The 16,148-nt window shown below is 36.1% G+C and overlaps 1 long non-coding RNA gene across 6 annotated transcripts in view; it reads right to left on the bottom strand.

Moving 5' to 3' along the window:
- Nucleotides 1-16,148, bottom strand: part of LOC138757357 (uncharacterized) — a 116,266-nt gene that overhangs the window by 77,186 nt on the left and 22,932 nt on the right. The window contains exon 3 of one of the 6 annotated variants that reach the window (XR_011353532.1): nucleotides 7,313-7,656. The exons of the other annotated variants lie outside the window; for them this stretch is intronic. This is a non-coding gene — a long non-coding RNA (uncharacterized lncRNA). The remainder of the gene's footprint in view (nucleotides 1-7,312; nucleotides 7,657-16,148) is intronic. 6 annotated transcript variants of the gene reach the window in all.

Genomic DNA, 16,148 nt, shown 5'->3' with positions numbered 1-16,148 from the left:
CCATTTTAAGTGTCTGTATCCGAGCTTGAGCACCAAACTCTCACAGCATGAGCACAAAATCAACAGTCCCCCCAATGGACAAGCCATAGAACTTCCAAACTGTGTTCAAAGTAAATAGATACACAGGAGTCCACAAATGTAATCTTACTGCTTCTGATGACTGTAATATGCTGCTGTAAACAAGCAAGTTTCCACCGCTGTTTCTCAGGAAATGGCTCTACCAACATGTCTATAGGACATTCTGCTCTAAGATTAGCAGCTCTGGACCCTCAGACCAATGGAGGCAGATTGCTGTCAGCAGCCTGTTCTTGGCATTTCCAGCATGGCCACCATAATGTTTTCAGTATCACTCCAAGCCAAAGACATTTCTTCGGACTGTTTCCTCTCTAAATATTCCAAATATAAATTTCTGTTGACAAAATGTAGTGACTACTGTCCATAAAAAAATGCAGCTCTGAGGCTAAGTGGGTTCTTTGATGCATTCAAGGAATTCACGACTAAGTACAGGTGAGTTTTAAAAACAGTTTATTTTTAACACAAAAAGACTCGTAATATCTGTGGTTGTGGTGAGACATTGAGTGCAAATGCACAGATGGAAAACAAGAGGCCTAGCTCAGATGCCAGTTGACCTTCAGTCATTGTGCATGCATACTCTTTCAAACACACCACACTGTTCACAACCTTTTGGAAGGGCATGTCCAGATCTCAGAAGCAATTTTCCATTTTTAAATGCTGATGTAAACCAAATAAAACTACAAAAATCCTAAATTTCCTTTGAAGTCCAGAATTCCAGCTATGTTTCTAGTCTATCATACTTTAGATAACTTCAGAGTCAATTTATTTTATTGATGGTGTAGCAGAAATGAAAGTTCTCAGTTGATATCTAATGACATCTCTGGGCATTCGTCCTGGTTGGTAATCTCGGTCAGTGATATTTCAAACCTCTCCACGTCATCCTGCTCCTGAAATGGTTACATCAGCTTGATTTCACATTCTTGATTCAGTGAAAAATGTTGACTTCACTGTTTGATCTGAACATTTTTGAGCTGGGTATAACTCCTAAGAGGAAGAATGTTAAGGTGCTGGAAACATACTGTGGAATAGTCTACATCTGAGAAAGGGAGGTTAATATACATTTTTCTCTGTCATTTGAAACCTTTCAAATTTTAGCTTTTAAAAGATTTTATTTTTTATCCTCAGATAATGATAGTTTGAAAAATATTAATCTTGGAAGTCTGAAGTTGCAGAAAAGAGTCTAGGATTTGCTGTAATTTTCAGTACATCAACAGAGTTCCAATTCACTGAATATAAAATGCATTTGGTGGGGAAAAACAGCACAGAGGCTCTGAGTCAACAAGCAAATCTGCAGATGCCGGGGTCAAGTTCACTCCACAAAAGTGTTGGAGAAACTCAGCAGGAAACATCTATTACAAATGAAAGGCGTTGATATTTTAGGTCTGAGCCCATCTTCAGGAGTCCGACAAATCAGACACCAAAATGAAAAGTTTGGGGTAAGGGAGAGGAACACAGGCTGACAAGTAATAGGCCGATACAGGTGGGTGGGTTGAAGAGAAAGAAGCTGAGATGATAAAGGAGAGTAGAGGGCTAAGAAAGATAATTCTGAGAGGAGAAGAAAGGGAAGGGGTGGGAAGCTGGAGGAAGGAGAGAGAGAAAGAAGATGGAAAGAAAGAAACCTTTGATGGAAATTGGATATTGATGCCATCTAGCTGGAGACAGCCAAGATAATGTTCCTCCAACAGGGCCAAGAGGTGAGAAATTTAAGTGGTTGGCCACAGAGAGGTCTTTGCTGTTGCAGCGGACAGAGCAAAAGTCCTCAACAAAATGGCCCCCAGTCTGCGCACAGTCTCCCCGACATGGGGGAAGCCACATCATGAGGTTTGGATGTAGTAAATGAACCCTCCAGGTTTACAGTAAGGATCATTTGGAGTCCCGTAGAGTGGTTAGGAGGAGGTGCAAGTGCAAGTGTGGGATTAATCAGGAGCAATGAATGGACGAGGGAGTCATCCTGACAGAGAGGGAAAGAGAAGATGTAATCTAGTGTTGGGATAACTTTGCAAGTGGCAGAATTTGCAGATAATGTTGGATGTGGAGGCTGGTGGGGTGGTAGGTAAGGAAAAATGGAATGCTGTGCTGGTTGTGTCTAATAGTCAGGTGAGAAAGAGGCTAGAGGAGATATGCAGGAAACTGAGGATATGTGGGTGAGGGTTGAATTAATGACAGTCAGGGAGGGGGGGGGGAACACATTTTCTGCAGAAGGTGGACATCTCAGATGTCCTGGAATGGAAAGTCACATCCTGGGAGCAGATGGAGAGGAGACAGAGGAATTGAGAGAAAGGAAGAGAATCCTACAGGATTAATGTCCTTCCAATAAGTGGATGACCAGAACTGCACACAGTATTCCAAGAGCAATAACGTCTTGTAAGGCTCAATCATGAGGTCCAATCTATGCCAATTGATACCCTACCCAATGTATGAACATGTGCCATACATCCTCTTCACCAACTTGTTCACTTGGATTACAACATTCAGGAAACTATGCCCACATACCACTAGGTTTCTCTGTCATGCAATACTTTCCAACACTTTTCCATTTACCATTTACCCTGGTTTGATTTACTGAAGTGCAGCATCTCTCACTTCTCAAAGTAAATTCCATTTACCACTCCTTTGGCCATTTTCCAAACTTATCTAGATCCTGTCGTAAACTTGGATATGCTTCCTCACTGCCCTCTGAACCACCAATGTTGGTGCCATCCAGATTTGTAGAGTTAACTACATTTGAGTGGTAATATAGTTAACACAATTTAATCATGTTAACTGCATTGCCATCTAATTGTTTATATTGATAACAAACAATTGTGGACCCAGCACCAATCCTTGCCGCACACCACTGGTTACAGCCCCCAATCTATGTAACAACCTTCCACTGGCACCCTCTGTTGCTGCCATCAAGCAAGTTTTGAATCCAATTAGCCACCTTTCCAAAATATTTTCAATAGAGCAAGACTTCCATGAATTGATTTTGCACTATTATATCAATTGTCTATTGACTATTATCAGTTGAGTAATTTCTAAGCTGCTGTTCTATAGCAACTGCAACAGAAAAATATAAAATATGTCCAAAGTCAATCAATTTAAATGAAATTTAAATTTTAAATATAATGTTAGACCATTTAAATTTCGAATTTCCAATGAAATGGAACCAGTGGTAAACCGTGCACTATTTGTCTGACCCCATTATTGAGGAAACAAATACTAATAGATCAAAGCTGAACCAAGCAGGTCATTTAGAAGAGAATACTCCTCGTTCTTCACATGTGTAGATAGTGAAATCACTTACTAAGTATGTTATTATTTACAGAGGAGTGAGCATCTGAAATCACTGACAGCAGATTTTTTTTCCTGATGCCTGCATTTGAAATATTTTGTTGAATTCAGAGGCCGACAGAGTAATTCATCACAGTTCTGTGCTAAATAGATTATTAAAAGATGATGAGGAACATCATTTTCAACGATGTGTTTGCAAGGAAAGGAAATAGTTCAGATCAAAGAGATGGAAGTTTCTGAGCGCTAGCTAGACGTAATTATATTATCTCCACACAGTTGCTGCATTTGCACTCACCTCCCTCCACACACACAGAACACACCTCAATGAAGATAATTTAAGTTTTCCTTTCACATTAAATGGCATTAATTCAATCATCACTTCAAAGGAATTCATCCAATGAAAATAAATCCTAGTCGTTATTTTGAGTTGAAATCTCAGAACAATAGGAGATAGGAGCAAGACTCACTGTGTTCCCTCTGTCATTGGACAAAATGTTGGTTGTTTTGATCTTATCGTCACCTCTTCTTTCTTGCCTCTTCCCCATGACCTTTCACTTTGTCAAAATTTGAGCCACAAAATTATGCACCATCAAATCACTTAACTTATCCATATACCTTTGTGGAACTGTTCTGTTCTTCTCAAAAATTTATTTGTTGCCTTTCCTTTAATTGTCAGCATATTTGCCTACAATCTTCATTATCCCTTCTTAGAATCGACTGCACAGAAACTGGTCCACAGTTTCAGCTGGTCCACCCTGAAAGTTGCCTTCAAAGTTATTAATGTGAATGTAAATAGATGAGATTCTTGCACTGACCTCGCTAGTTGCTCATTAACAACCCAAAAAAACATATTTATTCCAAATCGCCATCATTGTTAGTCAGCTAATTTTCTGTCCATACTTACATAAATGGGTGGTTGATGGCTGAAGAGCCTTTCCTGTGTGCATGCCTTTAAGGCCCCATATTATTCAACACTTACTTATCTTTTACTGTAATCTTTAATGTAGCACCTAATAGAATCAAAGAGAACCTTAGAACACTAGCACCAGAAACAGGCCCATCAGCCCTTCGAGTCTGTGCCAAACTATTATTCTGCCAGATCCCACTGATGCGTACCAAATCCATAGCCCTCCATACTCCTCCCATCCATCTACCTGTCCAAATGTTTCTTAAGTGTGAAAAATGAGCCCTCATTCACCATTTCCGCTGGCAGCTGGTTCCACACTCCCAGTACTCTCTTTGTGAAGAAATTCCCCTGGATGTTTCACCTAAATATTTCACTTTTCACCCTGAACTCATCTCCCCTAACCTCACTGGAAAAAGCCTAATCTACATTTACTCTATCTATACTCTTCATAATTTTGTATACCTCTATTAAATCTCCTCTTATTCTTCTACGCTCCAGGGAATAAAGATTTCAGATTTTTTTTTCAGATATCAGATTTATTGTCAGAGTACATATAATGACATCATAAGATTCCTTTCTCTGCAGGTGAGGCAGAATTACTACTTATTGATAGTGCAAATAAAAACTGTAGACAAAATTCACAAGTAAACAAATGAAGAAATGTAAACAAACTGGCTGCAATACAGAAAGAAAAAAAATCAATAAAGTGCAAAAGTAAAAGTCCTTAAATGAGGCCCTGATCGAGTTTATAGTTGAGGAGTCCAATGGTGGAGGGGTAGCAGTTGTTCCTGAACCTGGTGGTACAAGTCTTGTGGCACCTGCACCTCTTTCCAAATGGTAGCAGCGAGAACAGAGTATGCGCAGGGTGGTTTGAATTCTTAATGACTGCTGCTATGCTCCACACAGTTTCCTCTGTAGATCAGTGGCTCTCAACCTTTTTCTTTCCACTCATACATCACTTTAAGTATTCTCTATGCCAAAGGTGCTCTGTGATTAGTAAGGCATTGCTTAAGTTGGTATGTGGGTGGAAAGAAAATGTTTGAAAACCACTTTCGACCCTAATTGACTTGTTATGTGCCCGGTTTCATAACTCCAAAGGAAATGAGCCAATAAAAATTTTTCTGAAGCAAAATATTTCAGCAACAATTCAGTCTAGAGCAGTGATTCTCAACCTTCTCTTTCCACTCACCTACCTCCTTAAGCAATCCCTTACCAATCACAGAGCACCTATGGCATAGGGATTGCTAGGTGAATGGAAAGAAAAGGTCAAGAATAATTCAATTGCTGTAGATGTTCTGATGGGGGACTGTGAGGATAATGTGAACTATTTTGTAACCATGTAAGAATACACACCTCTCTCACTGTAGTAACTGTAGTGCACTGTGGGACATGTGTGTGTGTGTGTGTGTGGGTGTGTGGGTGTGTGTGTGTGTGTGTGTGTGTGTGTGTGTGTGTGTGTGTGTGAACAGTTTTCTGAGATAGTGGAGGGCATCAGTTAATAAAGTCTCTTCTAATATTTGGATCTTGCATCTCTACGTTATTTAAGATGTCTCCCAAGTAACTCAGAGATATAACATGGTGGCAGTGGTATAAGAGAAAAGGAATAAAACCATACAATTGATTGTAGGTTACTGAAATATGAAAGGAGGAAGAGGCAAAAACATTACTGAAAAAAGTGGCTGGAGCAACAGCAATTCACCAGTAATGGACTGGATGGCTGAAGACATTGATGAATCACTTAAAAAGTTTCAGCAGAAGTGCAATTTAGCAATCAAAAGGTATGTTAAAAATGCAAAAGCAGTTATATACTTCTCTGGATAGGGGAGGCCTTGACTTGTTTAATAGCTGGAAGCTTACAGAGCAGATATTTGCAAAGTTTGCTTCTAACCTTTGTTTCTAATCATAGAATTAAATCCTATGAATTTCAAGGCTTAATGCAAGAGACTGATGAAACTGTTGATGACTTCCTCACTAGACTAAAATTTGTTGCTTTAAAATGCAGATTTAAGGATATAGAGAAAAGATTAGTTGATAAACTAATATGGGGATGTGCCCATCCCGAAATGCAAAAGTCTCTTATAGCGAAGGGTAGCTTGAAGCTAGCCAAAGCTATAGACACAGCCAGAGCCTTAAAAGCCATGAGGATGCAAATGAAATCCCTATCTATGTAGACCCATCCACAGTAAAGAGAAGGAAAGGTTGATGTTATAAAGAACAATCAGAAAAGTGCAACCCTCCCCCACCCCCCCCCCCCCCCCCCCAAGGCTTGCAGGAAATGCTGTAGACAACACCATTTTGATGACTAAAACAAATTCCCTGCTTACTGTTCTGAATATAGAGCCTGTGGTAAAACAAACTTCTGGGTAAAGATGTGTAAATCTGGAATGAAGAAATTAGTAATACCAGTGAAGAGAAAAGACTAGAAGATCCACGACATAAAAGGAAACAACAATGAGGTCTCTGACACCTAGATACTGGACATAGAATCCTTACACCTTCACGAGATATCTGGTGAGATGAAAAAGGGAAGTGAGATATCAAGTGAAGATACCACAACTACTAATACAAAAACATCAACACAGCAGTTGTCAGGTGAAGCACAACAAGCTACATCACCTCCACCTGTACCAGCAACACAGAGCCCAACGGTCACAGCCAAATCCAAATAATAACCTCTATTAAATTTAAATCAAATATCGCCAGTGCGATATTGATAATAGCTATTTAAAAATAGTTGTGTATATAAATTAGTGTACATGTTCAGTTACTTAAATTGCACTGGAAAGAAAGTGATAAAGCACACTAAATTGATCTTTATCTTGAGAAGGAGGGATATTGGGGGTGTGGCCTGATGGCAAAGGAAGAAGAAGTATAATTCCATCTTCCCCCAGTTGTCTAATAAATACTCGAATTAAAATATTTTAAAAAGTCTGGAAAGTTTGCTCTGAAGTTGTCTGAATGTTAATAGACTACAATGGCTGCTAATACAAAAAAATGAAAGCACAGATTCAGAAGAAACTTCTTTTTAAGAGTACTGAAGAAATGAGACCTACTTACCAAGTAGAATCCATGGAATCAATTGGACAGCCACCTAAGCAGCAAATCACTCCAGCTCGTTTAAGTATTACCCCGGTGCCCTCGCAAGATGGCACTGGGCTTCCAATTTTTTCCTCTTATCTTGATCAGCAGGCCCGCGATGACGGGCGGGCTGTAGAGTCGCCGGAGTCTATAGTGTCGGGCCTGACGTGTGACACCGCTGCATGTCCTGGCAGTGTGGAGGCCCGAGGCAGCGCGTCAGAAGACGCGCATGCATGGTGCTTCTCCAGTCTGCGATCTTTTGTACAGGGTCTGGGCTGTCAGCGAAGTTGGCCGGCAGTGGCCTGAACATGTCGGGTCTGGATCTGTAGGCATGCAGACCAGAAGTAAGGTGATGAAATTGATGCCAGAATCAAAGGAACAACAAGGAAAAGCATATTTTCAAACTGAAGAAATGGAAGAGTCATGACTGTTACTGAAGTGAAAGAAGGTAGGCCTCAAGACTAGTGATACTACTTTTGATGCTGTTTTTACAATTTTGGAATCTATAGCTCATTAAATGGGTAAAATGTCTACTCAGATTGATTATGGATTTATGAACATGACTGAAAAAATGAATATTTGTGAAGAAGTTTCTTCTGTTAAGAAAGATATCTCTGTCGTTAAAGCTGATGTTGATATATGTTGATGTTAATGTTGAGAGATGCTTGAATATGGTGAATACAGTTCAAGACAATTTTAAGAAAACGGAAGGTGCCTTTCAAGTTTGTAAAGAACAAATGGATCATAACAAAGAATAAATAGAAAAAGTGGAAGATTCTTTTTTTGAATGGGAAATTCAAAGGAAGGACTTATTGAAGAAGATAGATTCTTTGGAAAATCAAAACCACTGGAATAATGTTAAAATAGTGGGAACTCCCAAAGGGATTGAGGGTTCGGATCCAATAAAAAAAATTAAAAAGTAGATCCCTAAAGCACTGGGATTGGAATGTTTTCCAGAAGGTTTGGAAATAGATAAGGCACATTAGACCTTAAGAAGTAAACCATATCCGGGTCAAACTCCATGAGCTGTTTTGATCCGTTGTTTATGGCACCAAGATAGGGAAACTATTTTGAGAGTAGCAGTCGAAACTACATGTAGATATCAGTCTCTGTTGATGGCACAGGGAAATAAGGTATTTTTCTTTCTGGATTTAAGTCAAGAAATTATTAAAAGGTGTAAAGAATTCAATTCCTCTAAAGAGGTGCTTTGGAGGAAGGCTTATAAATTTTATTTCAGATACCCTGCAGTTTTGAAGATTTTTTATGGTAATTTCCAATCACAGTTTTTTGAGAGGGATCATGATGCTTTAATTTTTTCCACTTCTTTGCCAGACAGGACTACTAAAAGGCACTCTTCACCTAAGAGGAAGACACCTGATAAGAAGAATGGAAATGGGAACGGGAAGGCAAACATGCCAAAGAGTTTGATTGATATTGATGATCCGGAACAAGCTTTGGGATTGAATTCATTCGGTCTGTGAGCTGACTTAGACTTAATTTTATGTCCGGTTGGTGGAATGGAGGTCGCTGAAGCTTCGAAAGTTGTCCGCCACCTGTGGGAGAGATTTTATTTCTTTTCACACCCATTTCAGTGGGGAATTACTACTTTTGTAGTTTCCTTTTATAAAATAAAACATTTTTATTTATGTAAGTTTTACTTTGTTTAGAGAGGGGTCTAGTGGTTGTATAATTTAAAGGATACGTAGCAAGAGGAACTTCAATTTTTTTATTGGAGAGGGGTTTTTTTGCGGATAGAAGGAATAGAAAGAGGGTTTTTAATTTTGTTTCTATTTTATCATGATAACAATGTCTAGTTTGAATTTTGCAATATTTAATGTGCAGGGTTTAAATAATCCGATTAAGCGAAAACATGTTTTAGCCTATTTAAAAAAGATGAAAGTTGATATTGCTTTTTTGCAGGAAACTCATTTAACTGAAAGAGAACATTTGAAATTGAAGAGGGAGTGGGTCACTCATGTATTTTCATCTTCCTTTAATTTGAAAGCGAGAGGAATGGAGATCCTGATTCATAAGAAAATACCATTTGAATTTGAATCCTCGGTGGAATCAGCAGGCTGAATTTTAATGATTAATTGTAAATTCTTTGCTGTGTCATGGTCTTTGTTGAATGTATGTGCACCTAACATCGATCATGAACAATTTATGTCTGAAGCTTTTTTTTAATTTTAAGTCAAGCTAAAGAAAATATTTTGATTGGAGGAGATTTTAATTGTGTATTAGATCACTATTGGATAAATCTCCAAAAATTGTGTAGTGGTCCAATTGGTTTATTTGATGAAAGACTTACAATTGAAAGAGGTTTGGAGAAGGTTAAACCCTACTGAGAAAGATTTTTCATTTTATTCTTTGTGTCATGATTCATTCAAACAAGGATTGACTTTTTTTGGTATCAGCACATTTACAATCATGTTTTATTCAAGCTGAATATAAGAATAGAATAATTTCTGATCGTTCATTGTTATTCATTTATTGTGTTGAGCCAGAAATTATTCAATAATCCTTTCGGTGGAGGTTTAATGCAATGTTATTGAAAAAAACGGAATTTGTAAAATTCATTAAGGATCAAATTGTTTCCTTTTTAGATTTGAATAGGAATACAGTTCAGAGTAATTTTACTCTATGTGATGCTTTGAAGGCATTTTTATGTGGTCAAATTATTAGTTATGTATCAAAGGAAAAGAAGAAATTTTTGGTGGAGACTCAGTCATTGGAAAAACAGATAGCTGATTTGGAAAAAAATATTCAGAGGAATTGTACAGAGGATAATAAGGCAGTTTTGACTAAATTGAAGTTATAACATAATGCACTACAAACATATCAATTTGAATGTTTGATTCAAAGATCTAAACAATGTTATTATGAGTTAGGGGATAGAGCCCATAAAGTTTTGGTATGGCAATTGAAAACAGAACAAGCATCAAGAACTATTAACGCTGTGAGGAAAGATAACTCAGTTACTTTTAAACCTCAGGAAATCAATAACCAATTTTTATCATTTTATCAGAAATTATATGCTTCTGAGGGAGTTCGAAAAGCTGGTTCCATTGAATCTTTTTTGTCAGAATTAAACTTGCCAATATTAAGGGAAGATGATGTGAGGAAACTGGATTCTCCTTTTACAGATTTAGAAATAAAAGATGTTATTCAATAAATGCCTAACGGGAAGTCTGCAGGTGATGATGGGTTCACTGTTGAATTTTATAAAGTTTTTTTATGATGATCTGTCCTCTTTATTTATGGACGTTCTTCATCAGGTAATCAAGGAACAAGTTTTACCAGATTTGTGTTTAAGTGCAATATACCAAAAAAAGATAGTGACCCTTTGAAAGTAGCTTCATATCAGCCAATTTCTTTATTAAATGTGGATTATAAAATAATAGCAAAATTATTGGCAAATAGACATGCTAAGTATTTACCACAATTGGTACATGCTGATCAGGCTAGTTTTATCAAAAATAGGTATACTTCTGATAATATTCTTAGAGTGATTTCATTGATCAATGCTTCATGTCAGCAACCTAGCCTATCGATGGTAGTTGCATTAGATGCTGAAAAAGCTTTTGATAGGGTTGAATGGAATTTTTTATTTAAAGTCTTGGAGAAATATAAGTTTGGACCCTTTTTTATTGGTTGGGTGAAGGCATTATATAATAATCCTGTAGCTACGGTGGCGACAAATGGTCAAACTTCTTCTTTCTTTAAATTATCGCATTCAACTCATCAAAGTTGTCCTCTGTCGCCAGCTCTATTTGCATTGGTCATCGAACCATTAGCTCAAGCTATTGGGCAGAATAAGAATATTAGAGGTATAAGGATGATGAATATAAGATTAATCTAATTGCTGATGATGTTTTGATATATTTAACTAATCCGGAAGGATCTTTAATTTACTTGCAAGAATGTTTAGAACAATATGGTAAATTATCAGGATATAAAATGAACTGGGATAAAAGCAAAGTATTACCAATTTCTGAAGGAAATTATGACCAGTGTAGACAAATTACTAAATTCCATTGGACTGATAAAATTAAGTATTTATGGATAATGATTGATGCAAATATTAAATCATTGTATAATTTAAATTATGTACTATTAATTTTTTTAAATTTTATTTATTCATTCAAAATACAAATAGTAAATAATATATACAACAATAAACCAAAAACATAAACGTTATATTTTATAGAAAAAAAACAAAAAAAGAAAGGAAAAAAAAGAACCCTTCCCCCCCACCCCCCTTCGGCCAGCTCTCCTAAGGAGAGTCATAAAGAAAGAAAAAAAAAATTAAGGAAAAATTAAACATACATATTAAAATCTAATCAACATAAATCAAAATGTAAATATTCTGAATATAACAACCACTTACTAATAAAAAAGCTATAGTTATCACACAAAACATATGTAATTTTTTCCATTATTAAACAGTATGTTATCTCATTATGCCATCTATTAATATCAATCATATTTGTATCTTTCCACATACTACAAATAATGCTAAATATAAAAAAGCAAGTTGAAATGTATCTCATCCCAAACCTTTCAGAGGTTGCAAACTGCCCAATAAAGATACTATTAGATCTAAAGGCATTTTAATCTTATACAGATTTGGATTTATCCCAATCCTTTTTATCCATACCATCCCTATAATATTTAAAACATGAATGAAATATAACCATAAGAAAAGTCTCAAATTTAATCATTTCAGACAAAATCATATTGCTACCAAACACACATTTTACCAAAGATCAAATTTAAAAATAAAGAAACAAAGAATTCTTATCAATACCATAACTGTCCCCCATCGTTATGCTTAATCAAACTGTTTAAACCTCAAACATTAAAAGTAGCAAACCTCAACTTTAACATATCTACTAATATTACTAAATACCATTAATATCTTTATATAAAAACTCAAATCATCGTATATAGGCCCTCCAATAGGAGAAAAAATTCACAAAGTAAAAGCTAGATAAAAGAAAAGTTAACAAAAAATAAGAAAAAAAATTAACAAACCCCCCCCCCCCCAAAAAAAAACTACCAAAAGGTAGTAATCCCTAAACAAAATTTGGGTGTGGATCACCCACCAGTGGCTGATGACTAATAGAACCTAGAACAAATCTCTTCCTCCCCAGCTGAACAAAAAAAATCTCAAAATATCATAATAACATAAAAAGTAAAATAAGAATAAAAAGTTTCTGCTATTCATCCAAGAGGTTCCAAACTCGAAGATCCCATTTCAAAAGAAGTTGGACTCTTTCCATTCCTATTTTTCCCATTTCTACCATTTATTCCATTTCCAGAACAACCAGATTTTTCTTTAGGAGACATTGGTGGACTACATCTTTATCCTCTTATATCAGGCAATGGATCAGCAAAAATCATTGCTTCATGATCATCCTCAAAAAACCGAGATTGATAGTCTCCATGAAACACCTTCAACACTGCCAGATAGCGAAAAGTAGACTTATAACCTTTACGCCACAAAACTTCTTTAACTGGATTAAATCGACATCAATGTTGAATGACCTCTTGACTCAAATCAAGATAGAAATCAAGATAGGTTTGTCGTTTTCTCGCATTTTGCACTGCCAGTCAAAGTATTGGTTCTCTATCCAAATAATTCAAACATCGAATTATTACAGGTCTCGGTGGCTGACCAGGTAAAAGTCATCTCCTTAAAGTTCTGTGAGCTTTTCCAATATCAAGCCTTCAGAAAAAAATTCTTGCCCTAGTACTTGTGGGATCCAATCTGTAAAAAAATGAAGAGGATCTTGTCCTTCCATATCTTCTGGCAAACCGACAATTTTCACATTATTCCTTCTACTTTGATTCTCCAAATAGTCTATTTTCCTCTCTAACTCCTTCTCACATTCTCGCAATTCTATAACAAATTTTTCAACCTTCAACATTTTTTCTGTATTAGAAGCCACTTGTTGTTGACCTTCCAAAAAAGCAGACTGAATTTTTAAAAAATTTTCACAAGATGCTTCTACACGTGTTTTAACTGTATTCATTTCTGAACTTATCCTTTGAGCCAACTCATTCATTACAGGCTGAATGACAGCATTTAAATGGTTACATTGTAATTCAGAAAAGCTCAGCCCTGCTTTCTCTAACGTAGTGGCAGAACCAGGTAACTGCAGCTCCTGCTGCAACTCAACAAAAGGCATTTTAACAGTCTTACTGTGGGTCTGGACTCCCAGCGACGGCACCTCGACTTCCTCAGGGGATCGATGCTTGCTTCCCTCCCCGCAGCTCGTTGTTTGTGCAAAAAATCGCGGAAGAGATCAAAATCTTCAGGTTGGAGCATTGCCAAAAACATTTCAGACAATGGAGTTGTCTTCCTGCATGCTCCCTCCGTTAAAATCAGCAGGCTTCCAGAATCGGGATCCACTACATGGGAACATGCACCTTCTTCCAGAGAATGGGTAATTACAGCGCTATCCTTCATTTGGTGAGTAGTAGACATTTTTTTTTAGCTCCCACAGGCAGGCTTTGTAGTTTTGGCACTGAAGAAATTAAACCTGAGGCTGTACCAAATTGCTTAGGCCCCAAATCTTCAGTACTTCGAAAATGTAACTTCTTCTGCACTTGAGGTTTAATCTTTTTACCATTAATGGCCATACTAGTTCCTTAATACTTTAAACTAAAATTTAAGAGGTTTAAACTTGAAAACAAAGGGTTAAAAAACGGGTACTTAAAAGTCCGGCCAGAGAGGTCGAGATTACACCCCCCCTAATTATGTACTATTAATGAGAAAGATTAAAGCTGATTTGATTAAATGGAACGATTTACCTTTGTCATTAATAGGTCGAGTAAACTGTATTAAGATGAATATCTTTCCACAAATTCAGTATCTTTTTCAATCGATTCCTTGTTCTCTTTTGAAATCTTTTTTTCAAGACTTAAATAAAGTATTTCGAGAATTTCTATGGAAGGGAAAATTAGCTAAAGTAGTGATGCATAAATTGACTTGGAAATATGCTTTGGGAGGTTTGCAATTATCCCATTTTCAAAATTATTATGAAACAGCTCAATTAAGATTTATTGATCATATGTTAGATGTTTTGTGCTCCCCTAGTTGGGCTAGGGAATAATTAGCTGGTATATTGGAACCTTGTCCACATCAATTTGTATTTAAATGGAATTCTGTTTTATTACAGAGATACAATGTACCGATTTTGAAACATTTGTTAGGGATTTGAGCAAAATGGAATTTATTAAAGGTAAAATATCAGTTCAGGCCCCAACATATCAAAATATATTGATTTTTTTTTCATTGAATAACAGATTTTTAGGAAATTGGCACATTTAAGGAATAAAGTTATTGCAGGATTGTTTTGAAGAGGGTATATTTTTATCATTTAATCAACTTAGAGAGAAATTTTGGATTTCAGTGAATTCTTTTTTGCTTATTATCAAATTAGAGGATTAGTGAAAGATAATTTTGGAAGAGAAATTAAAATTCCTAATTTAACGAAATTTGAGTTTATAATTTCTCATTTTTCAGATAAAGCTTTTATTTCAGAGATGTATGTGTTGTTACAAGATACTATGGATAAAATAAATGTAGATAAATCCAGGATTAAATGGGAAAATGATTTAATTTGTGATATCAATCAGGCTAACTGGGAGATTATGTGTTTTGATGGCGAGAATATATTATTTAATGTAAGATATAGTATGATTAATTATAATTTTTTGCATCAGTCATATTTAACCCCTGAGATATTGAGAAAATATGGATTTAGTAATTCAGTGTTGTGTTTTAGATGTGGATCATGTGTTGGAACATTTTTACATCCTATTTGGCTTTGTGATAAAGTTCAATCATTTGGTATAAAATTAGGGATTTTCTCCAAAATTTGTTTAAAATTCAATTTTTATCAGATCCTAAAAAAATGTTGATGGGCTACATTGTTCCATTTATGGACTTGGGGTTAGATAGGTTTCAGACAGCATTTTTACATTTTTACAGTGCGTAAATGTGTTGCGACTTCCTGGAAAGACGAAATTGGGATAAATATTAATCGTTGGCATAATGAGTTGAGGTCCTGTATTTATATGGAGAAAATAACACATAATTTGCATGATAATTATGATTTTTTTGTTAAGATGTGGTCACTTTATTTGAAATGTATGAATTTAGTAATATCTTAAACTGATGTATATATTTTTTTTCTATTTTTTAATGCTTCTGTTGTGGGGTCTGTTGATGGTGGGGGGAGGGGTGGGATAGTTGTAGCTCGCATTTATATATTATGGATTTTGTTATAGTTTTTGTTTTGAAAATATTAAATAATGTTTTTAAAAAAAGAGAAGGAGGGATATTATATAGTCCGGATAATGTCAACTATTTTGAAACCACATAAGGATATACCCTTCTCACTCTAGTAAGTATAGTGCAAAATTGTGGGGTGTATGTGCTTGTGAACAGTTTCCTGAGATTGTGGAAGGCATCAGTAAGTAAAATCTGTTACTTGAATCTTGCATCTCTAAGTTATTTATGAAGCCTCCCAAGTAACACAGAGACATAACAGGAGAAGGGTTTTTCCTCTGATGTCCTGGACTGTCTCCACTACCTATTGCAGGGCTTTATGATCAGCAGTATTGATGTCCCCATACAAATTGTAACCTGTTTAATCTTTCGCTGTAACTCAATTCCTGAAGTCCTGGCATCATCCTGATCAATCTTCTCTTGGTTCTTTCAATCTTATTGATAACTTTCCAGTCTTTAGCTGACCAAAACTGCACACAATATTTCAAATTTGTCATTGCCAACATCTTGAGTGAA

The sequence above is a fragment of the Narcine bancroftii genome, chromosome 3, assembly GCF_036971445.1.
Source record: "Narcine bancroftii isolate sNarBan1 chromosome 3, sNarBan1.hap1, whole genome shotgun sequence".
NCBI lineage: Eukaryota > Metazoa > Chordata > Chondrichthyes > Torpediniformes > Narcinidae > Narcine > Narcine bancroftii.
Note: the sequence above shows the minus strand (reverse complement) of the source record. Positions and strands in the feature narration are given on the sequence as shown.